Below are 27,873 nucleotides of genomic sequence, written 5' to 3'. Positions count from 1 at the left end.
CACCTCTAGTTATTCTTTCCAACAAAAATACAACACAGCAGGTGGATTCCAAAAATGTAAATAGTTTCAACCTTTTCATTCATTTCAGTCTATTCCCTCAACAAAAACTTCAAACTGCAGGTGCATGAAGCTTACTTCTGCTGTGACAAGAGCAGTGTGTCTCTGTAACTGGGGCTTCACCTAATGATGTGTGAACTAAATGTTAACTGCAGTAAAATGACTCCAAGCCAAGAAAGCCCCAGCTGAGGGTTTCTCCTGGAAGACGGACTGAGCCACAGGAACACACCAAGCGATGGGGTTGGAGCTGTGGTTCTGGGATAGCATCACCACTTCCTTCCCTTAGACTTCTGATGTTTCGAGAAGAATGTCAATTAACCTGGAATTTTCAGTTTGCAGACATTCCTCATCTTAGGATCCAAATTTGATTTCAGTCTGGAAACTAGCATCTAACCGAGTTTGAGAGAGGAGTAGGTTTTAAGGAAGGTCAAGCCAGTCAAAAGAAAACACTAACCAATTACTGCAAGGAAGTACTTTCACATCTGGTATTGGTTACATATGTAACAGAAGGAAGAGTTTTCTTAGGACAGTTGGTTTAATTACTTTTTTGAAACAAGAAAGACTAACCTAGGAATGACAATTAATTTCAAACACAGATGGGCCATGGCTGGTTAGTGAATATCTCCGCTTCCTTTTATCAGAATCATTACTACTATGTTCATAAGTAGTTTCTATCACTTGATAAAGTGCTGCAAGTGGAGATATTCAGACATCTTGTGTCTTAACAGAGAGGGAGAAAAAGAGATAGGAAGAAGAAGGAGGAGGAGGAGAGAGAGAGAAAAGGAGGAGGAGAAGGAGGGGGAGGGGAAGGAGGAGGGGAAAAAGAGGACAAATGATCATGTGAGAAGCATCATTTTGGCACTTGGCATAAGGCTGGCCCAGATTTTAATTTTCCAGCTTTGTGACTTAGGGGACATTACTCAATCTTTTTCTTTTCCTTATCTGGAAAATGGGGATAAAAATTATCTTGAAGAGATCTGTGTCCTGATCATTATGTTAATTTTCATAGCATTATGAAAAACATCAAGCAATTATAAAACTATTGGCAACATAAGGCTTACAACAAATGTTAACTCTCCAGGCCCTCCCATGTCCCACCCCATTCTCTTTCCACTATATTACTTGTTAACCACTTATTTGTACAAAACTCATATATTTTTGGCAAATAAAACAAAACAGGAAGCTGTTGTAAAATAAACACATAAAATATCAATAGTAAGGCATAGGAGAGTATGAGAAATTAAAAATGAGCATGGATTTGAACATATTCTCCACTGGATACCTCAAAAAGTTTATCATTGTCATTAAATATAGTTCATGAAATATACCTCTTGACATACATTTTTATGACTGCATCAAATTAAGTCTTATTTCACCACTATTCCCTATTTTTCCAAGAACCTCTCCAAAAATTGTCAGAAGTAGTGTATTGTAATTATTTTTGTCTTCCATATTCAGGACAATCATAGGTGCTGGGGCTGGAGAACATACTAAATGGCAATGTCTTATCATTTGGGCAATACCATTAGGTTAGCTGTTAAAAGTCCACAAACTAAGATTTTTCCCAGAGTATAAGACAAAATCCTGCTTTGCAATAGAATTTAGTGCAGCTAAGGATGATGTTGAAAGCTACAGTCTACTGCAGAGAAGCAAGTTATGAACCTTCACAGGAATGAACTATGGCTTTCTGCCCACAGACTCAAACACAGTCCCATAGTGACCTCTGGAGTCATGATCTCTGGAGTTGTAATAGGAATCTCCCCATCCAAACACATGACTGGTGTTTTAATAGCATCCACTTCTCCACTTTGGAAATGTCTGCACTTTGCACAGTACGTCACTCAGAATAAGGAAGAAAACACCTATCCTTCTCCTCTTCCAGCTCTTTGCATCTACAGGTCCAATCCTTCTCAATGTTTTGATCGCATTTTATTTACAATACTTGTACAGGGAGAGAGAGAGAGAGAGAGAGAGAGAGGGAGAGAGAGAGAGAGGGAGAGAGAGAGGAAAAGAAGATATCTTTGCAAAGGCACTGTGGCATTGGTTGCTTTAATTGCATTTGCCTTAAGTTTTTTCTTGTTTGCAATATATTTTACACAGTTGTAGCAATATTGAATCCCTTCTAATATAAGGATCTACTTTCTCCACATGAGTCGGTACAGAAGTACAGCTGTTTGGATAAGTTACAGGGCAAAGAGGATAGTACTGTCCAAAGATATCAGAGTGATGACTAAAGAAAACAAGCCAGGGGCTGTGGACCCCAAAGGGTGGAACAATGCATCCCAATTAGCAAAAGAAGAGAGTAAGTTGGTCATAGTTTGAGGCTGCCCAGGGACAGCTTTCAGATGGAGTTTGAGGTCTTTACATGCCTAAAGCTGGACAAATTAGAACCCACCTTTAAATGGGATGCAGCACAAGAGAAGCTTGATGTGATGTGTTTGAGCACTTGTTCTCCTTCTGTTCTGCTCTGTTTATAAACATTCCTGTTATGCAGATAATAAAAAACCAAGCACAAGCCTTTGTCATCTCTCCATGATCTTTATGGTACCCCAGGGGCTTAGGAGAAGGTGTTGAGTTTTTGTATGCTAAAGCTTGTCAAGGGCACATCAAAATGTAATAACGAAATCAACCACCAGACAGATTGGAGAGCAGATTTTGGCAGCTAACAAGGAGCTTTCTCATTATAAGATGTGCAAGCTTGTGGGCTGCACTGCAATTAGAAACATTTTTTTTTTCTGCTTGAATCCTTATAGTTTTCATTCTCATAAGTGACAACAGCCAAAGACTACTTCACACTGGCTAATGTGCATTATCCATCTTTCTGATGCTAACCTTACTAGTATCTTATCTGAACATCAAACTTTTAAAAATTGGATTAATACTGTTCAGGGCTGGTGGGATATCAATACCTCATGGAAAAGTAAACTATATATCCTGTAAAACTAATTCTTTTATTTCCTTCTATGTTTTCTGACCATCTTCCTGGTATCTTGTTTAAAAATCATAGTTCTGGTGGTTTCAAACATATGTGTCTAGCAGCAAAGCAAGATCTTTGCTTTTTAATAACTGATATGCACTTACTACTCTGTCACACAGGAGTACACAGTACTGCTAGCAACAACTAAACCATTTACACAGTAACTCATTTTGGCAGTCAGGAAGGGGAAAATAACACTTTTATACTATTTAACGAATAGATTTCATAAGAAACAATCTAGTGAACCAGCTCAGGGCACTTTTTGGCCAATAAAGGTGAGACACACCCAAAGAGGTAAATAGTTTCCTTAGGAATTTACTGCCTATCTGAGCTATGATTAACGTTCTATGCAGCTGAACATGCAGTTCAATGATAACCTTAACAAAACAAGAATAGAATAGACTAGATAAAGTCTTAGAAAAAGAAAAAAGACAAGAGGGCAAATAAATTAACTTTTAAAATATGCCCAGGAATGTGCATGCAAGAGCAAGCTGCGCCCTACATCACTGCTCCCAAAAGCAAGGCTGACGTACCTGAGTTATACAAGATGAAGGTAACGGACAATAAAATCATGACTGACTTCATAATGTTTCACAAGATAAGAACCTTTTATTTTAGAGGAAAAAAAGTAACTAGAGGCTGAAGAGATAGCTCAGAGGTTAAGCATGCGTATCGTTCTTGCAGAGGATCTGAACTGGATTTCCAGCACCCACAATGGGTGACTCACAGCAGCCTGTTACTCCAACTCCACGAGGATATGATGCCACGGGCAATGCAGGCACCTGTATTGATATGCATATACCCCCCCCACACACACACATGCACACAATTAAAAATGAACTACATATTTAAAAAATAAATGGGTTATAAATCATCAAGGAATAATAGAAACTGAAGAACTTGATCTATTCATGTTTTTTATTTTACTAGAAATCAAAGAAATATACTTCTATATCCAGGTTTTCTTTGAATCATTGGCTATTTTTAAATGTATTTAATATGTGCCAAGCATTACACCAGACTTGAGGAGTACAGAAGTAAGTTAGAAACTTCCTCCACCTGCCTATGGCCAAGTAGGAAGGAAGTACAGGCATCAAGGGTAGCTTGTCTCTGGCATTCAGCAGAGGCACAAAGACGGAATGATCAAGTCTTTTCTTCTTAGAGAAGATGAAGGTGTAGGTGAGTCTAGAAAGTTGAAAAAGTATTTGAGGAGAAACTTGGAGAAAAAAATTGAACAGGCAGAGGGAATGCCATTAATCAAACAGTATGCTGGAGTACTATGTAAAGAAAGAACGTGGTGGCTTAGGAAACCACTGAATGAGCACATTTTTGAAGGCTGTGTGGGTAGACCATGATGAGAAATTAGAAAAAACAAAATTTTTGTCTTTTCTTTCTGTGTGTCTCTGCCAGCAACGTTCGGATGACAGGTGTGTGTTTAGAATGCTGGCATAAATAACCAGAGTCACCCATCTTGTGGTTCTACCGCCAATCTTTAACAGGAGCTTCCTCTTTTGGTTTCTCTAAGATAGAGACTTTTTGCCCACAACCCAAGGTATAAAGTGTAAGAGATCCTTCCCTTCAGGGTCCAGACTTTGAGACTTGTGTCCTCTGGAGCAGGCTGAATAAAATCTGCTTCCTGAACCTTCCTAGTGCCTCCCCTCATCGTTCTTTCTACAGGTGCTGTGCTGGGAACTGAAACAGACATGAAGTTTTGATGATCAGTGTTCCACAATAAGAAGTTTGGAGACAAAGCACATTAGGAAGCTTCCTGAAGTCTGAAGTAAAATAATCTAAGCCTTTTTACAAAGATCCTATGTAGCCCTATAGCATACGGATTGTATTAATACAGTTGTTTCTTTCAAAAGAGCATCTGGTAGAAACTATCAATGAAATTCACCCAACTTCTTATTAAACTATCCATCAGATGTAGAAAAAATTAAATATGTCTCAAAGCCAATACCCGAAACATCCAAATTTAGGAAAATGGATTGTAATTACAAAATAATTGTAGCTGGATCGAGATATATCTGCCCCCAACATCTCACTAATATTGTTCGTAGCCACAGACTAAAAAGCAGGAAACCACTGAGTTGCAAATATGTGGGTATGGAGGATCCTAGAAGCAAAATAGTGCATTTTAGAAAGTGAATATAGACACAATCCTGATATCACTAATCTTTTTTATGTATTGAATCATCAAACTAGAAAAAGAAGTTATAGTAGAAGTAAATTGTTTTGGTGATAGGATAAAGACACCCTGTAACTTCAGCCTATTAGGAGATGGAGTCAAATACAGAAGCCTATCCTCCACGTGACAGCTAAGACAATCATACAGTCTCAGGATGCCAAGGATGAACAATCTAGTTTCTTTGCTTATTGAAAAATGCTAACTAGGTCAGGCATGGTAGTACAAGCCATTAATCCCAGTGCTCAGAAGACAGAGGCAGGCAGATATCTATGAGATGGAGGTATAGTGAGTTCTAGGCTAGCTGGAACTACAGTGAGAGCCTGTTTCAAAAAAAAAAAACAGAAATAAAAGAAAAATACTGACTAGATACAAGCCAACATGGACAAAATAATTTTCAGAAAAGTCAAGAAGAAATAGTATATAGAAAATAAGGAAGATTACAAGACTTTATAATATTATCTACTTCAGGACTGAGTAGAAATTTCAAAGAAGCATTTGGTTTCCTTAACAAAGGACAAGAAGATAAGGCATCTAAAGATAGGAAAATAATCTTAAGAAGAGAATAGTCTAAGGCAAAAGGTTAAAGGAAGGAATAAAAAACTATGACCTGGCTGGTGAGATGTTTAGTAGGTACAAGTGCTAGCCACACAGACCAAGGATGTCAGTTCAATCCTGGGACTCGTGGTGAAAGGAGAGAACTGATTCCCTAAAGTTGTCCTGTGTGCCATGACATGCACATGTCTTCCACATTAATAATAATAAATAAAGCAAAATACAAAATTGATTATAAAAGTGACAACCATAAGATCATAAAACCACACTATTATAATTAAAATGTTCCAAATCTTATTGAAGTTTTATAGCAAAATCAATGATGGATGAGAACTGGAGCTTTCTTAGACTATAAAGGAAAAAAAAACACTAAGTAGAGAGAAGAAAGTGACAGTTTGAGATGGAAAAAAATCACAGAGTCAAGTTGAGGTTAAGTGTGTTTCCAAAAGAAAGAATGAAATTGAAGAAGAGCAGCCATAAGATAGGGGAGGAAGATATGCTCTGTGGGAGAGTCAATGGTTCACATAAAGACCAGTGAAAACACATATGTCTAGATATAGCCTGATAAGAATTTTAAGATACAGGAGTAAAAAGAAATCTCAAAATTCAGGAAAACACAGCAACTAATTTTGATCCTTCTAGCAATGTCTTTTGCAAAATTGGAAGAACATCTGGTTTATTGCTAAAATTTGGTTAAAACACACCCAAGTGATCACTGCTGCATCATAAGAGGAGGTAAAATGCACTGGCAGGCTGGACACTCACTGCTAGCTGCCACAAAGTGGCTTCGGGTGCTTCAAACATGCTTAGCAGTATGATTTTTAAATGTTATGAGCAGAAGGCTAAGGTCACCATGTAGTAGTCAGTCTCTATACTGGCCTTTGGTAATTGTCAACTCCATGTGTTCTCTTGAACATGGATTACATTTAGTTATCCCCTTCCAACTAAGAAAATGGGACAGAGGTAACAGAATGTCACATCCAAGAAGATTTCACAGAAAGACTGCATTTTATCGATGGCCATGCTCTCCTGTCCATAAGAACTCCCACTGCCGTGTTATCACCAGGCTCACCAAGAGCTCCACAAGGCATGGGATGGAGAAATACCTCTACCCAAGGGTCTAGGAGAAAGTGAGGCCCTTAGTGCAACATTTTGAAGGAAAATGAAGCCTAATGGCACAATCTCTATAACACAGCCTTCATTAGAGAATATAGCCCTGCAGGTCACCTTACTAACTGCATTCTTCTGAAAGACCTTGAGTTAAAGGCACCCAACTAAGTCAGATATAGATATCTAGTACAGAATACTGAGACAATAAATGTTTATTTTCTCAAGATACTGCATTTTGGAGTGATTTGTTATCCATCAATAAGTAACCAAAAATAACATGTTCATTCTGAATAAGGAATAAAGGAACAGCAACGGATTCCTAACATTTGGGTCTCTAGGTGTTCTAAAATTACAGCTACCTGACTTCTTTTCAAATAACTGATGATCATTGAATCTGCTTCTATCTTGAGATGGAAGATACTTCAGATTTGAACAAGAGCCTCATACATCCACTAACCCTATCAAGGCTCTATGATTCAGTTTCAAAATCAACAAATCAATACACTAATCTATGCTTAATACCAAAATAAAACATCCCAAATCACTAGAATCTGTCATTAATGGAACACATTATAACCTGATAATTAGATCTTGAAACCCCAGAGTTTATTTAGATGGTGTGCAGCATAGGAGTCATGGATCCAGGAACAGAGGTCCCTTTCTTAAGTGGTAGTTTTGTCAAAGTTTTGCCAAAGTTTCGGCAAAGTAGCTGAGACAAATTACATGACTTTTAAGTGACTCAGTCTCTTCGGCTGCAAAGAAGAGATGCAATGTGTAAAGACTATCACAGTGGCATTTCACCTGCCCAGTACACATGAGGTATTATCACCATATTTTAAAGTTAAAAATGGAAAAGAGGGGAAAACTTCATTTGATCAACTCCCAATCTCATGATAGGCAGCTCAAACAATACTCTTTCCATCTTAATTCTGATAATTAGAAAAATATGCTTTCAAGAATAGTTTTGAAAAATATAAATATAATTAAAATAGCTATTTCAAACCCCTGGAGAAAATACAAACAAATAAAAAGACAAAAATTGTAAGAAAATCAACTAAAATAAAAGGGCAGTCAAGTAGTAGATGAAAATAGATTAAGTTATCCCAGTTTAAGGGAAAGGTTTCCCAGATTTGGTCAAAGTATTACTATTACATTAGTCTCCTCAGGCTGATACAACAGAAATATGCTCCTTCTGAAAGCTCCAGGGAGGGGTCTTCTTCGGGAAGGGGTCTTCTTCAGTCTTTACAGTCATCTTCTCTTTCCCTGTCTCTGTCTGTCTTCCACTATTTTGAGACCTTTTTTGTTTGTTTGTTTTTTGGTCTTTTGAGACAGGGTCTTCTAGCTGGCCTGTAGACGAGGCTGACCTTGAACTCACAGAGATCTGCCTGCTCTGCTTCCCAAGTGCTGGGATTAAAGGCATGAGCCACCACGCCTGGCTAGACCTCTTCATACAAGGACCAGTGACTGTATTTAGGGCCAGCATCAATTCAATGTCTTCACTCAACTATGTCTGCAAAGAGTATTTACAAATGAGATCACATTCATAAGTTCCAGGGTTTGGGACTTCAACACATCTTTGTGGGAGCACAATTCAACTCATGACAAGTATGTGCTATTTACAAAAGGCAGCCATGAAATTATTTAAAATAATTTAAATATGTCACAATAAGGAAACAAATTAACATCCATAGAATTAAATATTAAAACTCTGAAAATGTGGAAGAATAATTTATTTATGAGGAAAATGTCATGATATAAGGAAAATAGTAAAATATTGTTAAATGTGTTAAAATGATTTCATCTCTAACAATATCTTTTTTAGTCTTGGAAGAAATATCCTGAAATATTTATAGTGGTTAATACTGGTAGGAATAGAGGTGATTTTATTTTCATTTTCATGTTTCTGCACTTTCAATATTTTATTAGAATTATTATTATATTTTAGAGTTTCATAGTCTTTGTAAAGTGTACTTTTAATAGTCACCCCTAGATGGTTATAGATATCACTCTATGCTTTTTTGAAAGGAATGTATGAAGTGAGAAATGGTTGCAATTGTATTTGTAATGTAGTAACTAAGATCATATGCCAATTACCTGGGTTTATAGTCAGGATTTCTATTTTATAGCTGCACAAACTTGGACAAGAGGTCCAACTTCCACATGTTTCAATGTTCTAAATGTAGGCAGGAAATCTGATAGGGTCTGCCCCGGAACATTGTTTCAGTAAGACTTTCATTTATATAGTCACAAAAACAATAGATCAACTGCCCTCTACCCAGAGTTTGTCTAAAAAGTCTACAGTGTGTCCATATCCATAGAGGTCATAGTGATTATGTACCTTCCAAATGTTCCACATGTACATTCTCACTAAGTACGTTGCTCTGAAATGTGTGATGACTTTAGTGGCACACAAGACATAGTCCCGAGTGGCTCTAGTAAAAACTGGATAGCTGCACTTGACCCACCATGCCAAATACACAAGTCTGATATGTTTCCACATATTACTTGATATCTATCTTTCAAGTGCCTTGATCTCATGAGGATCTACCTCATAGACGTTCAGTTACTTGGCAAGCCCCAGTGAGGCAGAAGCGTGAAGATCCTGATATTATCAGTTTTCATCTATTCCCGTCTTGCCCTGTCCAAACCATAAGTGCTAAAGGTCTGTGACTCTCAGGTGTACCAGACTTCCTCTGCTGAAGCCTACAAGTATGTTCTGTGCCCTCTCCTCAAGAGCTGGGTGATCCTCACTCTGCTGCAAAGTATGCCTGATTTCTACTCCAGCAGCACCATTCCACGTATGTTGTCTCACACTAGGATTCATTCATGCTACAGACATTTATGGAGTACAGGGACCTTTACTTGGTGAAAAAAAAGTATGCGCCTATTTGCCTGGAATGAGTGACTTAAAGCACTAAGCAACAGAGACCTATATATTGTCACAGCACCATAAAGGAAATGGTAGGATGTAAAGGTGGAGTAAAAAGAATGGAAGAGTTAGATGGCAGAGTCAGGTAAAGCCTCTTTGAAGAAGTGACTTAGTAATAAAATCCTCAAGGAGAAGAAAAATGGGCAATGCAATGAAGTGGAGACAAGTGAGAGAATGCCACGGTGTGAAGGCCCCAAGTGAAAAAGCATTAGACAAACACCTATAATAGAAAGAGCCAATCTATGGTGCAGGGAGGGAGGAAAGTGAGATACGAGAAGATTCAAGCTCTCCAAAGAGGCCAGATCCCACAGTGCACAGAGAGAAGGACACTTCACTCTGCTTCAAAAACATGGGCCTGTTCTTAACAGGCTCTAAGCAAAGCATTAATTGGCAGCCGTTATGCCAATTATATTTCTAAGAGGCTGGCTGCTTTATAGAAGTAAATTGAAAGGAATAAAGATGGAGAAACTGAAAAGGAGACAACAAAGAGCTTCAGGTTTGGTGAAAATGACCTAGGTGGTAACAGACACTTTGAATTGTATGCTAACAAAGAAACATACCATCTTCTGCTGTGTTGTACGTGGGGAAGAAGAAAGAACTGAAGGTCACTGCTGGATTCTTGCTTGAAGAAATGACTGACTAGGGGATCGCTGAAGAAGGTTAAAATCAATTTGGCTAAAATCTTGTTGGGGAGCTGGTGATGGTAGAGTTGGAAATGGAAGGTAGAGCTCAGTTTTGGAAACCTACTATTCAAAAGGAGATGAAAGGAGGTGATTGGGTATCCATACCTGAAACTGAGACACTGGACCTGAGCTCCAGGTGAGAATATGGAAGTTCTCAGTTTAGTTGACTAAGAGATTAACTTCCTACCTACTCCTCAGTGAGGTGTGGGGCTTTGCAGTGACTAAGGTCTGCCTCTGGATCCTGGCATCTACACTGACATGACTAAAGAATCTCTGTCAGGTATCTATGCCTGAGACTTACCTTCTCTTAGCTGAATTCAGACTATATGGAATCATTTTCCATTCTCTGTCAGGCACTTTTACTGAAGTGAGTGTTTGTGGAAAAGGGATGCCTCTTTGTTATAGGAAAATTCACAATGCTTTGGAGAAGTAGGGAAACTCAGGTGTCAGAAAGCTTCTTTGTCAGTAATTAACAGTTATTGCTTTCATAGAGTGAAGTAAGAACACACAAGGTGGGCCAGCCCTGCCAACTCTCCTTTAATGCCTATTGAGTCTCCGGGCTTTACACACACATGCATCCAGGAGAGAAAAGAGAGCCATGGCCCATGCCCAGAACCAGGCACTGGGGCTGTTGTAGCACCTTCCTCTTGCTCTCTAAGGGGTAGAGAGGACATTTTAGACAAAAAGCCAACAGAAATGAGGAAAAGAGGAGAGCTGTAGCCTATGTGGGAACTACCTGCGGCGTAGTGTATGGCACCTCACTCAAGTGCCGAGAAGCACGTGAAAAGAAGCAGAGTGTGCATAGTTCGGCATACCTGCTCAAAAGTGCTCTACTGCTCAGTAGATGGATTAAAAATCAGTATCGCAAGGAATACAGATAGACGCACAGAACTGAGATCTGAACGGCCAGGATGGCAAGAAAAGCCAGCAATTTCTATGTACCCGCAGAACCCAAAGTGGCATTTGTCCTCAGTATTAGAGTTATCAATGGTATCAGCCCAAAAGTTCACAAGGTGTTACAGCTCCTTCACCTGCACCAGACATTCAATGGCAGCTTTGTTAATCTCAACAAGGCTTCAAATTAACATGCTGAGGATTGTGGAGCCGTACATTGCATAGGGCATCCCAACCTAAAGTCAGTAAATGAATTTATCTACAAGTGTGGTTATGCAAAATCAGTAAGAAGCAGATTGCCATGACAGATAACTGATTGCTCAATCTCTTGGTAAATATGGCATCATCTTCATGGAGGATCTGAGTCACAAGATCTATACTGTTGGGAAACACTTCAAGGAAGCAAATAACTTCCTGTGGCCTTTCAAATTGTCTTCTCCATGAGGGGGAATGAAGAAAAAGAAAAGCCATGCTCTGGAAGGTGGTGCTGGCAATAGGGAAGAGCAGATCAACAGGCTCATTCGAAGGATGGACTAAAGTGTCTCCTATGGTGTTTCTTCTATCTGGTCAGTTAATAAACAACAACTACTTGTCAAACTGAAAAACAATTCCAGTCATTTGACCCACTGGAGTAAGTTTCACACATCAGTGGAAGTAGAAAATTGATAGGAGATGGAGACAAAACATAAGAAACACTTTGAAACGTATCTTCCCGTAAGCCCTGGAGAAGAGCTGAGACAGAAGCACGGTGTCACTCAAGTTGAAGCAAAGTGCACTGTCTGCCTCCCCCAGGCCCTAGTCTTGGAGAGGAGGCTGGCTTCACACAGGGACTCTAGTAGACCTGGGAGCCAGGCTGAGGAGGGCACATGTCACACAGAGTCTGCCTAACAGGGAAATAAGCAGAAAACTTCAGGAGCTGCCAAACTTCATGCCAGACAACTTGGTCCCCAGCAACTGACCAACCCTCAGATCCTGATGGGGAGGAAACCTATCCTGACATTAAAGAGTTCAGCACATCCTATAACAGTGGTGTTTGAGCCAGCTGCTCTTATAAAACTAGGCCGAACCCCCTGCATGTTTTGTTGGGATCAACAAATGTTGCTACACAAAATTCTGAAAAACATGATAGCTTTCTGAGAGAAACAAACCCATGTATCACAGTTCATAGGCCTGTGAATTAAACCAAAGCACAGGGGCAATGAGAGATAAAGAAAAGTTCTCAAGCCAGCAGAGCACAGTCCGCTGTGCAGTGTTGTGCACTGTGGCCTGAGAGAACGGGAGAAACAGGCAAGAAAGAACCTGGGAAAGGACAGGTCTCTGGTCTTGCATGGAAGATATGGTCGGACAAGTCAGTATGGGAAGAGGGAGAAATCAAGAATGAACTGACAAGAGCTCAGGATGGATTTTGCTGGGACTTCTTCAAGGAAGTATCCTCCAGGTTTCCAGTCCTATAGTCTATCAACTTGCTGACTGTGCAAGGAAGGAGTCAGGTGGGGATCAACATCATTACTAACAAAACTGGCTCAGGGAACAAGAAGTCACATCAAGCGCCCCACTTCTCTAGAACCATCCCAAACTAGGTGTTCCCATGGCAGAAGCTTCTTGCCACAGATTACAGGAGGCAGGGAGAATATGTCCTGCCTGCTGGCAAGCTGGCTGACAGAAAGCCAACCCTGGGGGCCTGTAGCATAGGCCACTTACTTTCCCCAATCAGGCAATCAGATACATCCCTTTCCTGTAGGAGGGGGCTGGCAGGAAGGGTGAAAGTTTCCTTGCTTCCCAGTATTTCCAGAAAGACAGATGTTTCTGTTTTATGGACCTTAGTCAGGATGCCTGGAAAGGAAGAAAATTACCCTCCCTGTACTGCACTGGCATATACTGTCAGATTTTACATTCTGATATTTGGACAGGAAAAATTCTAATTTCTCTTGAACACTGGGAGAGGGCCTAGGCATCTTTTGAGTTAGCATTATTCAAAAGATTTTTTTCTTTCTCTTTTTCTTTTTCTTTTTTGTAAGCTGTTTGACTCTTTAAATGTGAAAAAGGAAAACCAGAGTTGTTCTATTAAAAGACAAAAGTGGTTTGGAAAGCCGAGGCTCTATCTTCTCCCTAGCAGACACCAAACGTGACTCAGAGGAGCCTGGGACCTCAGACTCATTTCCAGCTCTGAAATGGCCATACTACACAGGAAGAATGTTAACCTGGGGAAAAATATGACTGTGAAATTGGAGGGCTGGAGAGATGGCTCAGAGGTTATGAACACTGCTCTTGCAGAGGACCCAGGTTTGTTTCCCAGCACCCACACGGCAGCTAACAATTGTCTGTAACTCCAGTTCCAGGGGATCTGACACCCTCTTGTGGTCTCTGTGGACTCTGCATGACATGGGGTCACTTACATACATGCAGGCAAAACTCTCATACACCTAAAATAAAAATAAATAAATAAAAAAAAATTAAAAATAAGTAACTGAAATTGGACAGCTTAGCCGATTTTAGAGATGTGGCTTCTAGGGGTTTTTGTATGAAACCTCGCTTTGACAATGATTTGAAATCAACAGTTTCAACCTCTTTGGAAGGGAGTTATATTAATATGGCCCTTATTTCTTTTTCTAGTACCACAAATCCACGCAATGCCCAGAAGTCTTAGAGGAAGCTGTGCCTAGCACGGAGCTCACACTGAAAAGTACCACTAAAAAGAATTAAATAGACATTATTGCCACTGCTCATGATGCAGATGTTTGCAAAGGGGTGAGAAATTATAATCAGAATGTATCAATTAGAGGAAGAGAAAGGTGAACTAATGGAGCTTCTGTGGTCACTACCAGCATTATAGTTTGAATTGCAGGTCTTCTTTTGTTACTTGTTTCTCCTTTCTAGGAGGAACCAGTTAACAAAGACAATGGAAGATTGTCACAACAGGCAGCTGCTGATAGAATCCATCACCTCATTATAATCCTGGCCTTGTGTTAGGGACAGGAGAGCAAGGGGCATTTTGAAACAAAGAGCAAAGCCAGTTCAGCTATTGAAAACAGCATCTATTCATATGAAACCCAATGAACAAAATCATCGAATGATATGTTTTTGAAAGTCACAAATGGCCCAAGTTGCACTGTTATTCATTTCAACCTGCATTTCAATGACCTGATGCCCAAACAAATTTGTACTTCCCCTTATTCCTAATAACAGGTGTCAGCCCCTGTCCATCCTTGATTCTGATTCCTAATTTAGGACACAGACCACCAAAAATGCTGAAGCCTTTCATTTTATTATGTATCTTCTACCAAGGACCCCCAAATACGTCATAGGCATTTAACACACCCTTCCTTCTGCTAACCCTGGGTCTTGTCCATTCCCCTCCTCTTTACCTTCAGTTTGTGACTCCACAGCTGTATAACACCACCTGCACTGAGACCACCACCTGATTTCATACTAATTGCTGAAAACAACTTTTACGCTTTCAAAGGTCACAGGAAGGCCAGGAACTAGAGTTTAGTATCTCTGCATTTGATCACTTACTCCTTGGAAGAAATTTATCCAAAGTACTTACTATAAGAACATATTTATTTCTATCATTCCCCCTCATAATTATATCCTCAGTATAATCCTCACAAAAGCAAGTGCATTGTTTAAAAAGGCACTTGATGAGTGTCAGGGGAATTCATATCATCACACATTGGCAAGCCAGAATATCACTATTACCAAACTTACTTTACAAAACAAAGTGGAGGTAAATACCAGGGGAAGGAAAGGAACTTCAAACAGGATTGATGGGTTTCCCATCATGGCACTACATTACAGAATGACCTCTGAAGACTGGAAACTGGGTTACATCAACAAGCCCCACTTTAAAGTGTGAGATGAAAGAGGGCCTCCCCTAACGTTCTGCAGTATTACTGGCTCAGGTTTAAAGAAACTATGCAGCCAGGTACTCGTGTCACATTTCAATCTGTGATATTGACATGGATGTGAAAACCCAAGCCTTTGAAACTGAGCCTTTCATATGTTGAACAAAAACCTGAAATGCACTCTCCTGTGAAGACCTGAGGGACGGAGAAGGTAAGATGATAAAGGGGAACCTTCACACATGGGCGTTTCTGATTTGCCTGACATGGGCCGTAATTTAACTCTGCTAAAGTAGAGTTTAGCTCAGATCTTGACATTGGTTTGTTTGGTTTTCCTTAATATCAAGGCTTACTTGCCTTGTAAAGATTCCAAAAAGGCAGTGGAGGAGGGGAGTTAAAAAGTTTAAAAAGGCAGCGATATGTTACCAAAGTGTAGAAAATTATTAACAGAGCTAGCCTTACTCGAGTTGGAGTCAATTATATTTCCCACTCCACCCAACACACTCTCTTGTCATTTATTTATTGACCTAACCCTGTTTCACTACTAGCTCAGTAAACTCCTAAGCAAGCAATGAAGAACTCAAATATTACAAGGAAGTGTCATTAACCAACTAAAAGTAAGCTTTATATTTTTGTCTATAATGTTCAAGACTAACAACCTCTCTGCCCTCTTCTTCAATTTTAAGCCATTGTTTTTAGCTTGGACATTAACAAGCCAAGCTGGACTGGTAGCACAGGCCTGTAACCCCAGCATGACAGACACAGAGGCAGGAGGATGGCAGGTTTGAGGCCAGAATGGAGCACATCGTGAAATCCTGTCTCAAAACAAAAGAAGTTATCAAGCTAAATATCTATCACCTGGCTTAATCGATAGGTCCATCTATAGGAAGTGCAGGCACTGTGTACAGAAGATCCCTCAACTTCCTCAACTAATGACATTACAAAGTGCTTAAATTCTACCCACTTGTGACTTTCAGATAAGAAGGGGAAAATTATATTCCAAAGACAGTTGAATTCCTTGCAAATGGGGATAAAAGGTCATTTGCTAAGATCTGATGATGTAAACCAAATCTCCAATAACAGAATACAAAAATGCCCTAGTTCTATAAAGCCTTGAAAACGTCCTCTCTAGCCCCAGGTCCTTCCTTGGCTGCCAGCCAGATCCTAGGCCCCTTTACCAGGAACAGATCCCAGGATGCATTACGCTTCCTAATTCTTCATAGTCTGCTTCATTTGGCAAAGGACCTAAATCTAACCACAACAGTTAAAAGAAAGCCTTACATTCTACTATAAAATATACAAATCATGAAATGTATACAACTAACAAAAACAGTCTCAATACTACTTGATGAGAGGAATTTAGGGATTTTTTTTTTCATTCAGCATTCCAGTAATTTGAAACCACTGTTTAAGGTAGAAAATCATTTTTCAATCTCAGGAAACATCATTACTAGCTGCCAAAAGTTGATCCATATAATAAGAACTGTTTGCTAATGCTGAACACCTGCACTTTTATAGATGGACTCTCAAGACAGCTGTAGCTAAAGCTTCAAGTCTACTTACACAGCAGCCAAACAGAAAACAGCATTTGAGATAAGAATGCTTGCCGAATTAGCCAAGCATGTGTCTACACTGTATAGTATATGAACCAACACACATATATGGACTCTGACAGTCATTAGGAACAATAAAGTACAATACAAAATATGTCCAAGATAAGGCTTCCTGCTGCTAGCAGCTTATGTCTTGAGGTGGTAGGGTACACAAATGGAAACACACTAGAAGTCTAAACATATATCATGCTTATGGAAGCCATGTGTAAATATTTACTTCACTTCCCAAGGCTAGTTTTAGCTTTTTGTTTGTTTGTTTGTTTCATTGTTTGATTTTCTGACTTGTTGGGTTTACTGGGAAAAGACAGATATCAGAGGTTTGAAGAAAGAGTTCATTAGGAAGGTGCAAGCATTGCTTTATAGCCTTCTGAAATGAAGTTTCTAGCAAGCATCCTAAGGATAACTATGTTATCTTATATGTACTATGACTATGTATCCTAACTATGTACATATTTAAACCCCGGCTGATTCTTTACAGCTTTCTCATTGCACTGGTCTTTGCTAATGAATCAAGCAAAAGCCAAAGGAGGATGGCTTTAACATAGTTACTTTAAGTAATAAAATGCATTTTAGAGCATGTATTAAAAATGAGAAAATAAATGAAACTCTTTAGATATAGTGTCTCTATTATAATATTCTCATAAATCATATTATCTTCATTTACAAACAAAAAACTGAAAAAGCAGTATATTCATTGTGATTGAGTCAAGTGTCTGCTATATTTTTGTCTCAAATAGAACTGGAATTCAAAGACTTTCATTCAGGTTGAGATACTGTAGTCTTCCTTAATATTACGCTTAGCTTTTGGGGCCAACCTTTAGTTAGCACAGAACCTACACTTAGCACTATATTGAGAAGGGAGTGGCAAACAGGAAATCTGGGTCTTTCTCAGTTTACAATTTAGCTGGGAAGACAGACACTCAAGGGGAAGTAATAGATGAAGTCTGACCTACTAATAAGCAGTATAGCATAGGAGACATATATAGATATTTAAAAAGACACCAAAAATTGTGTTGTACTCACCCCCAAAAAAACTTCAAGTCATCCGATTGTTCACCCAATTCATTCTTGACATCTCGTTTTTCTACTTAAATGGAATACCATCCAATAAGTTTTCTTTGGTTGGCTATGGTTTCAGCATGCCCAGACAGAATAAGAGGAGAGTTATCTGATGGGCTCTTAAATGATATTTCTTTACTGAGATTAAGACTTTCTGTTGGCTTTGACATTAGCACATGCTCTGTCTGTATCATCTCTGAAGAAACCCATCACCTCCTCTCTCTTATCCAGCTGTGACCATTCTACCTCTACCACAAACCCTCAACATTCTTGTACACAGTAAGCATCACGGCCCTGCTACATTGTTTTTTCTTATATACACTGTCCTTTACTGACCTATGTAGTACATTTGCAGCAAGACACCATTCTTGGGGAATGAGTCCCCTCCTCACCTCCAAGCAGAAAATGAAGAGCATTTCGAAAGCACACCGTAATCTGGCTTCACCACTTTGTTCCTAAGATTTTTCAAGGAGATATAAACCAAGTGGCTGATTTAACCATCATTCCAAGATAAACCAGGATTCTTTAGGATGAATGAAATGAATGACTCCTGCCCAACAGATAAGCTTATACGGGGCCATCCAACCATAGCTTTCACCATCCAACCATAACTTGAAAGCATTTTAGAGTATAAGAGCAGTGGAGTTCTTAGGGGAACAAGCTTGAATCAGCTATTTAAAAAATAAGCCAAGCTGGAGAGATGGCTCAGAAGTTAAGAGTACTCTCTGCTCTTACAGAAGACCCGGGTTTGGTTCCCAGCACCCACATGTAGCTAAAAACCATCCGTAACTCAAGTTCCAGGGGATCTAACACCTTCTTCTGACCTCCATGGGCATTACATGACATGGATACACTTACACACATGCAGGCAATACACTCGCAGACATAAAATAAAAATAATAAAATTTTAAAATCCACTTATTGGGTACTGGGCCACAGATTAATCAAGACACACTTGCCTGAAGCAGTCTTTTCTTCTTTCTCTAGCCTCACAGCTACTAGCAAGCCCCCTAATGGGGGTGGGGGGGCTGTCTGTGAACCTGTAACAGGCTCCCTGGGTACCAGGACTGCAGTAAAGAAATGCTAAATCCAAGACCAGAAGTTGCTCAGGTTATATCCATCTGTAACCCTCTCTGTCTCCATCCTCAGAGTTGATTCTAGGATCTCTGCTACTACAGGGGGAGACAGACATCCTGCCAAGAGCCTGCCTATGAATTTGTCAACAGACTCTCCATGTTCTTGGATTCCAGGAGAATGACATGTGCCACTCTTGCATCTCCAATTAAGTTTACAGATCTGGTTGCCAAATGCCCAAAACTTCAGAGGGCTACCTGTGGCAACATATCCTCCATCCATATAATGGGTACTCCTTAACTAAATGTGCCCCTTCCTCCGCACATCCTCAGCATGGCACATTCATTTCCTGGAATTCTCTCCTTTCCCCTGCTGCCCAGAAATCAAGAGACAACTTGACAATATGAAATCTCCACCTCCTCTGAGACCTATGGTCCTGAACTCTCATCAGAGCCCCTACTAGGCTATCTTTCTACTTAGGGCATTGATGCTAGAGTAGCAGTAAAGGGCCATTAAGGAAAAACTCCTTGGTCAAGAGAATAGAACCTCTGACCTAAGTGGAGACCTAACATTGCAGCTGGGTGGGTCAATCACCTGACCACAGGCCCGCCCCTAAAGAATGAGGAACCACCAGGAAGGTAGGCTTACCTTTAGCCATACTAAGAGATGGGTGGAACTATTCCTTTAATGAGATACTGATGTTTCCTTCCCAGAATTCCTGCCTTTCCTTGTTCAGTCCCTATGAACCACCATGTTTCATTGTGTCTGCTCACTTTTCTCAGCCCTTAGAAAAGTTCAACTTTCCTTTTTCCCTTTTTCTGCCTCTTTATCTCCAGTGCTATCGGCAAATTAAGTATGTTGTTCCTGACACTTTGGGCTCCCTCAGTCTTTCTCTAAGGCCTCCCTCTCTGCCATGTGACTGCCTGCTGCCATGCCATGGGCCTCCATCGTGGCAATACAAACCAGCATGACGCTTTTCCTTCTCTGCTCTATCCTCTTCCTTCAGGCAGCTGCTGAGATTTATAGCTTGCCTGGCCTGGAGTGTTTTTCTTTTAAACTCTAATAAAATAGTCTTCAAGCATCCATTTAATTCCATTCTTAAATTATTAATGAGATTAAGAATCTCAAGAGGGGACCAATTTCCCTAGAATGAGACCATGAAGGGACACCCCAAAATTCTAGGACATTTGGACTTAAACTCTCCTCAGAGCCCCTGCCATGCTGTCTATCTGTCTGTAGGTTCAAGGGGGTTAATACACCTTTTACCAAAAGGACAGTCTACCTCAGTGTCTTCCTTAACCCCCACCCCAACCCTTTATCACTCTAATTCACTTTAATAGTAGTAACTTATGCTTTATAACACACCCCAACCAAGGCACCATGGTCATAAATCTGCCACTAAAAACAACTGGATGATATTTGAAGATAGTGGTTATTGCTCTTGCCCCCTGGAGGCAACTGGGCCTGATAAGGGAAATCACTATTAAACAGAGGTAACTACAGAAACAGGACCAACATGAGCATTTTTTATAATTAATTTTCTTATTTTACAACTTCAGACATTTATACAATGCATTCTGATTAATCCCCTCCTTCTTTATGTCCCTCTGAGTCCTATCAACCCCACCCCCATCTCTACCAGTTCCTTTTCCAGATTGGTGACTTTTAGCTTTATTTGTATGACATTTACTTTTACCAGGGCCATCTAGTTGACCAATGGATTGGAAATGTCTATTGGAGTCTGGTGGGATCATTAGTGGGTACCCAACTGAAGAAAATGGTCCCCTCCTTGAATCTGCCAGTAGCAATAGCCCAGCAATGAAGAGTAGGGCCCCTGAATCTCTCCTTCATCTAAGCCTAACTGTTGATGGGACTATTCTCATGCATCCACAGCTGCTGTGAGTTTGAAATTGCATTGATTGTTTCTTACCCAGAAGATGACATTTCACAGCACTTCTCTCATCTTCTGGTTCTTACATTCTTTCCACTACCTCTTCTGCACTGCTGTGAGTGTTTTATGGCAAATTAACTGGAGTCACTATAGTTCTGACAAAATTCATTATATACTCAATTGTTTAACCTACATTGTTCTTAGGAAATATAAAGCAGTATCAGCATATATAATAATAATTCTATCAAATACATATAAAAAACCATAAAATCAGAAAGAGAGACACTATGATACTGGACTTAAAGCATTTCTTCTGCCTTGACTGGTTGAGTAGAATGCCTTACCTACTGAGAATTCTTTAACTCAAAAAATTCTCCAACAAGGAGTTTGTTTCAAGCTGTTAGTACAATAGCCAACTAATTAATGTCCAGACATTAACACTTCCATAACACTAAGAAGCCAGGTATCAATACAGTAGAATATCCCTGGGGTCCTCAATTAGTAAAACATAAAAAGATTAAGATCTGAAATTTCTGATCAAGGATCATCACAACAAAAAGAGATATTCAGTTTTATATGGCTAGAGAGCCATGTGCTATGCCAGTTTGCTAACTAGGGTCTAATGGCACAAAAAGCAACTCTAAATATATTGAATTATCTCACTTACTGGTTAGCCATTGTCCAGTGTTTTACATTAGAGAAATTCCTGCCAGGACAGGAAAAAGAAGCCTAAACATTCACGTATCAACAAGTAGAAACATTAAAACAAAACAAAACAAAAAAACCAAGAAAAAAATCTTTTAAAGGCTGTTGAGATGGTTAAGCAAGTAAAGATGTTTGCTGTACAAACCTGGTGTGATCTGATTCCCATCCCTGGAACACATTTAAAGATGGAAGGACAGAGCTGATTCCACAAAGTTGCCTTATGACCACATACACACCTCATTCATGCAAAGATATGATAGTAAAAAATTTTAAAGACTTTAAGACCCAAATATTTAGAGATAATTATTTAGAAGAACACAGATTTTGCCAGTTTTTATTGTAATAAAATATATGTAATGACTATCCTTTTAACAATTTTAAGTATATAAAATATATGCAGATTATTGTATAATGATCACCACTTTCCATTTCCAGAGCTCTTCTATTATCCCACACAGGAACTCTGTATCCAATTAGCACTAACTCTCTATCCCCTATCCCCCAAGTCCCTGTTAGCCTCTACATGACTGTAATTGTATTTGTCTATAGGCATTTCATATTTGGATTATAATGATCTATAAATACTTGAATAATATACTACTTATTAAAGGAAAATTCTGTAATTTCCTACTCTTTGAATATGGGCCTGCTTTAGAGATTCACTTCTAGCAAACAGAATGAGGAAAAGTGGCACCAAGAGACTTAAGCTAGGATACAAAGGCAGAAAGTTAGCTTGCCCTCCTCACACCTCTGGAAAGCCAGTTATCATACCCTAAGAAACCCCAATAGCTACATGGAAAAGCCAAATATAGGTGTTGAGGTACTAGCCCCAGCTAAGGGCCTGTCAAGAACTAGCATCAAGCTTTTTCTGAATGCACAAACCCTTAGTGAATCCCAGGACTGCTTGTGATTATGTCTTTATGCCCCTTTTGAATCATGTCATGATGCCAAGTGAAGCCAGAAACTGGTCTCCTAAAACTTTCCTCAAATGTCGGATCCACAAGCAAGATAAGTATCATCAGCATTTTACTGTAATTCAGCAACAGTTAATTAGAATACTAACCAGAGTACATGCTAGCTAGGATGTCACACAGTATATAAGTTGAACACCAAATTTCTACTTGCCTCATACACAAAGGAAGCAAAATCTTCTGAAGTTAATTCCAGAGAATTTGAAGTAAGATGGATTGGGGATACTTAAGTAATTTCATAACCACTCAGGTAAAGGTCAAAATGGTAAGGGGTTAATAGTTTTGAATTGACTAGTGACGTTTGACTACTTGCACAATAGCAATTAGTAGTCATGCCTCAGGAGAAAATTTTAAAACACTAGTTTGGATAGTAATATAAATGATATTGTTGATGGATACAGACATAAAATAATAAGAGAAAATATTTCTAGCCTACTGGTAAACCAAAGTTTATTCTTCTTAGTTTTAGAAAAAAACATGAAATTTAGACTTTGACCCTTTTAGTCACATATATTTTGACTTAGTATCAGGATAAAATCAATACTAGAAAATCACAGTATCAGAGAGACAGAGAATAATTCAGCAGGATTTTTTGGAAAATCCAGGACTGAAATAAACAGTTAATTTCAAAAATATTATTCAAAGCATCAATTAATATTTGTACATAAGATTTGTGGGGAGTAGTTGTTCATTTAATTTGTTAGGTCTCCATGTTTTTCCTGGATGAAAATTCACAATTTTCTTCAGGTCTAGAAAATTCTTAGCAGTTATCACCTGCTATATTTTGTTTTTTCTTCACAATCTCCTTCTGGAATTCCTATTAGATATACCTTGTGTTTCAATTCACTCTCCAGGTCCATTTTCATAATATAACTGCTCTTTCTGCCCCATTCTATGAAACTTTCCGTCTCATTAACCATCATTTCAACTGTATCCAACCTAGTAGTCACAACTTTTTATTAGAATTTTTATCTTTTAATCTGCATGAAAATTCATCTGCAAGATTTCTGATGGGTTCTTGGCCAAGCTAATGTTTTAATTTTTTAATTTTTGTTTGTCATCTCCTGTTACTATTTAATTGGGATACTATCCATTTTTATCTATTCAAAGATTTCTGAAATAATTTTATTCAAATAATGTGAGAAATGATGAATTATTTCTAATACCTCAGGTATAATCCTCCATTTGTTGGGTGTAGTGACTATTTATCATAGTCTGAATTTCCACATGTTTTTCAAATTTGGGCTTGTGAACTCTTCTTGCATTGGAGATTTAGTTTGTTTTGTTTCTCTTTTTCAAAATTTTTATATATCATTGTGTGTATGTATGTATGATGTGTGTAAATGTGGCCACCCACATGCTACAATGCTTGTGTGGAGGTCAGAGAATAACTTTCTGGAGTTGGATATCTCATTCCCCCATGGGATCCATGGATCAAATTCAGATCATCAGGTTTCTATGGCAAGTGGTTTTCCTGCTGAGCCATCTTGCTGGCCTTGTTTCTTTATGTTCATCTCTCCCTAAACTCACCCTCATGCTGTGTGCAGTTTCACAATCACCTGAGACCCGCCAGCAGCATTCGCAGCTTAGACCAAATGTAAAAGTTTGGGGACCTTGCCCAGTAAGAAAATGAAATTCGGTTCCCCATGGTAGCACATGGCAACATCACTGGAGCAATCCCCTGGAATTAAGTATGTATGGTTCCTTCCTTGCCAGGTAGTTTATTCCATGGTCCTTGTAAAAAAGGGGTGACCTGCAAGACTCACCATGAAGGATGCATTGATTGCCCTGCCTTACCCTGTGGATTTGGATTAGTGGAGTTTTCCCTCTTTCAAGCCACATTGCCCTGGGTGCTTCGGCTCCATTTACTATGTGGATTTTAATTCTGGCTTTTTTCAGTAGAGATTTTTTTTTAATTCAACTTTATAAACGAAACTATATTTTTTATTTCTGTTTTTAAATAAAGCAAACCATGTCATTAAAAATTCATTTGTTCATAAGTTTATTTCCATGAATAGCCCATGAGAGAGTCAAAATTGCTATGTAGCACTAGCTTGACAATCCATCACTTGCCAGAGCAAAATTAAACACAAGAGAAGCAAAAGTAAAAGCAAAAGCAAAAGCAAAGCAAAAACTCAGTAAAATCCACTTTGGTACATAATAGTCCCTTTACTTGTCAAAGTCTCCTGATCGGTTTTATGAAGATACTGATGTATTCTAAAATTAAATACACAAACACACACACACACACACACACACACACACACACACACGGTCATCATTATAAAAGTTTATCAAGTCCTCCAAAATTCAGATACAGAATAATATCCAACATTATGGAAATTGTAAGTCATCAGACTGTAGAGTTGTTCAACAATTAAGAAAATGTACTATTCTGCAGAAGAGCCAAGTTCACTTTCCAGCATCCAGGTGGAGTGACTCAAAACACTTGTAACTCCAGCTCCAGGGAACTCGATACCCTGTTCTGACACCTATATTCAAGTGCATATAACCAGACAGGCAAACACCAATACATATAACTAAAAATGAAATAAAATATATCTACAAAAATAATTATGTCATTTTAAAGGTCAATTATTTCTTGAAGATAAATTAATTTAATATAACTAGTTTAATGAGAAGGAAGTTGAATTTCAGAAAAAAACATTGATTGATAAAAATTTAAATAGTGAGTCTGAGTCAGGGAGATAACTCAGTGGGTAAAATGCTTGCTGTCTAAGTATGAGGACCGGAGTTTGAGTCCCCAGATCCCAGGTAAGTCTTGTCACAGGTATTCTAAGTAGCAGTATCCCTGTATTGTACCGCATGTATACCTACTTTGTATTTTGGCATAGAGGAAAGAACATACAACAAAAATATATATTTTTTTTTGCTTTTGAAGTTTTGTATGAAAATCCCTGTATTTTTTTTATATTACTCCATTTGGAGTAGCTAAAGTGTATATTGCTGAGACTGAGTTCTTTATACAGAAAGTAATTTATGTCATAGTTCTACACGTCCAAGAGTATAGTTCCAGCATCTGCATGGCTCCTGATGAGGCCTCCAGCAGGCAGGACAACATGATGAAAAAGAAAGCAGAAGTGGGGAACAGGTGCATGTAAAAAAGCAGGGCATGTGTGTGAGGCAGACTGAAGAAAGCACCGGGCTCCGTTTCCATCAACCTCGGCTGCAATCAACTCAGTTCTTCGAGACCAAGCCCTCATTTCCCACTTCTCAACACTGCTACACTGGAGACCAAGCTTCTTCGTGTATTTCGGTGGGGACAAACTGTACACAGTTCATATCACGTTCAAAACCTTTTAATGTATTGTGAGCGTATTTATGCAAAACCATGAGACACACAGGAAAGCACACTACATGCCTCACTTAGGAAGTGACCTTTATCCAGGTATCCACAATTCTGTTTAGAAGACTTTGAACCTTTTGAATTGTTGACAGGGGCTTTAGATTCACTACAAAAACAAGCTCCCAGCCAGAAGAGACCTGGAGCACCTCCACCTCGCTAAGACAACTGTCGATTGCTTGATTTCGCACCACACACCTGCGTAATGGTATTATTTTTCTGGCCGAAAGTGCAGATGACTTGACAGATGTACTGACAGTAGACTTCATGAAAATACTTGTCTGCATGTGAGTTCATTGTGAGCAAACTTTAATATGTTCGAAATTCTGAGCTACGTTAGCTCATTTCAGAGCAGACCTATCTTCTGCAAACATCTTCCTGCAGAGTTTCTGCCTATGAAATGTTTCCTAAAATGACCATTTTCCTTCTTTTGCTTTTTTTGAAAGGCAATGATAACATTCTTTTAAGCTCTGTTATGGTTTGAATGAAATGTGTTTAAGCACTTGGGTGGCTCTAATTTGGGAGGTTGTGGAACCTTTGGAATGGAAAGCACTGCAGGGAAAGTTGAGTCACTGCAGGTGGGACTTTGAGGATTATACTCCAGCCCTGCTCTGGTTCCTATTCTCTACTCCCTAATCTACCAAGATGCAAGAGGCAGTAGCCACAAGTTCCAACCATTGTGGACTGAACCCTTCATTCACCATGCCTTCCATACATAACACGATGGACTACATTTTCTGAAAATATGCATTGAAATAAATTCTTCACCCTTAAGTTATTCCTACCAGGTATTTTGTCAAAGCAATGAGAAAAGTAACTATAATAATTCAAACCTTAATACGTTCAATTGACTTAAAAGGAAAAAACAATACGAACACTTTCTGTTCCTAACTTTTAAATGTCTGCAGGAAACTCAGGGGAAAGTGGAAACATAGCATGGTGATTAAGAAGACTTTCTATGCAACAATAAGGGCATGGGTTTGGATCCTAGTACCCATGTAACAAGACCAATATAGTCTACTGTACATATGTAACCCCATTACTGTAGGGGACAGAGTCAGGAGGATTGGTGGGACTTGCTGGATGCCATCCTAGGTGAAAAACATGAGCTCTGGGTTCAGGAAGAGATCCTTCCTCTAAGGAATAAGGCAGGGAGCAAAAGACGTAGACACCTGATGCCCTTCTCTGGTCTCTGCCAGGAACTTCCCCTCTACACATATTTGTGTGCATATGCCATACACATACCACCACCACCACCACCACATCAAACACAAAAGAAACTCAGAGGTGGGGGGATGGCTCAGTGAAAAAAGGTGCCTGCTCTCAAGCCTCAGTCTCAGTTCCATCCTCAGGATTCCCTTACAGGCAGAAAGAAATGGCTCCCGCAAGTGGTCCCCTCACTTCTACATATACACTGTGATGAGCATGCCAGCATATGCTCACATACATACAACACAAAATAAATAAAAATATAATAAATATTTTTAAAAAGAAACTCAGAGGAAACTTAGGACAGTTACTGAGCGCCTTCACAGGGGTGATTAAAACAAAAACAAAAACAAAAACAAAAACAAAACACTCCTCTAACCAACTTTATGCCATAGTTGTTTTATGATATGCAATGAATTTCTCTCTCCTCTCTCTCTCTCTCTCTCTCTCTCTCTCTCTCTGTCTCTCTCTCTCTCTCCCTCCCTCTCTCTCTCTCTCTCTCCTCTCTCTTTTCTCTCTCTTTTTAATATTGTTTCTTCTTTTACAGTTCATGTTTACTTTGTACGTTTCCCATGTTTACAGATATTCTTATGTATTATCCCCAATACATCCTCGCTGGCCAAGGACGACCCTGTCCGCTTACCTCCTTTCCTCAGATCTCGGTGGGACCTCCACATGCCGCACCAGCACATCAAGCTCCGAGTATTCTGGGCAGAGGGCATCAGGATTGAACAAACTATAACACCATCATGGAG

General features: G+C 39.2%; 1 protein-coding gene and 1 pseudogene across 1 annotated transcript in view; one reads left to right on the top strand and one right to left on the bottom strand.

Moving 5' to 3' along the window:
* Positions 1-27,873, bottom strand: part of Sugct (succinyl-CoA:glutarate-CoA transferase) — a 932,078-nt gene that overhangs the window by 217,819 nt on the left and 686,386 nt on the right. The gene's annotated exons all lie outside the window — the stretch shown is intronic.
* Positions 5,601-11,927, top strand: LOC115070930 (annotated as a pseudogene).

Source organism: Nannospalax galili, unplaced genomic scaffold (genome assembly GCF_000622305.1).
Source record: "Nannospalax galili isolate Female #2095 unplaced genomic scaffold, S.galili_v1.0 scaffold54, whole genome shotgun sequence".
NCBI classification, from domain to species: Eukaryota; Metazoa; Chordata; class Mammalia; order Rodentia; family Spalacidae; genus Nannospalax; species Nannospalax galili.
The sequence above is the reverse complement of the archived record's forward strand: the minus strand, read 5'-3'. Positions and strand labels throughout refer to the sequence as shown.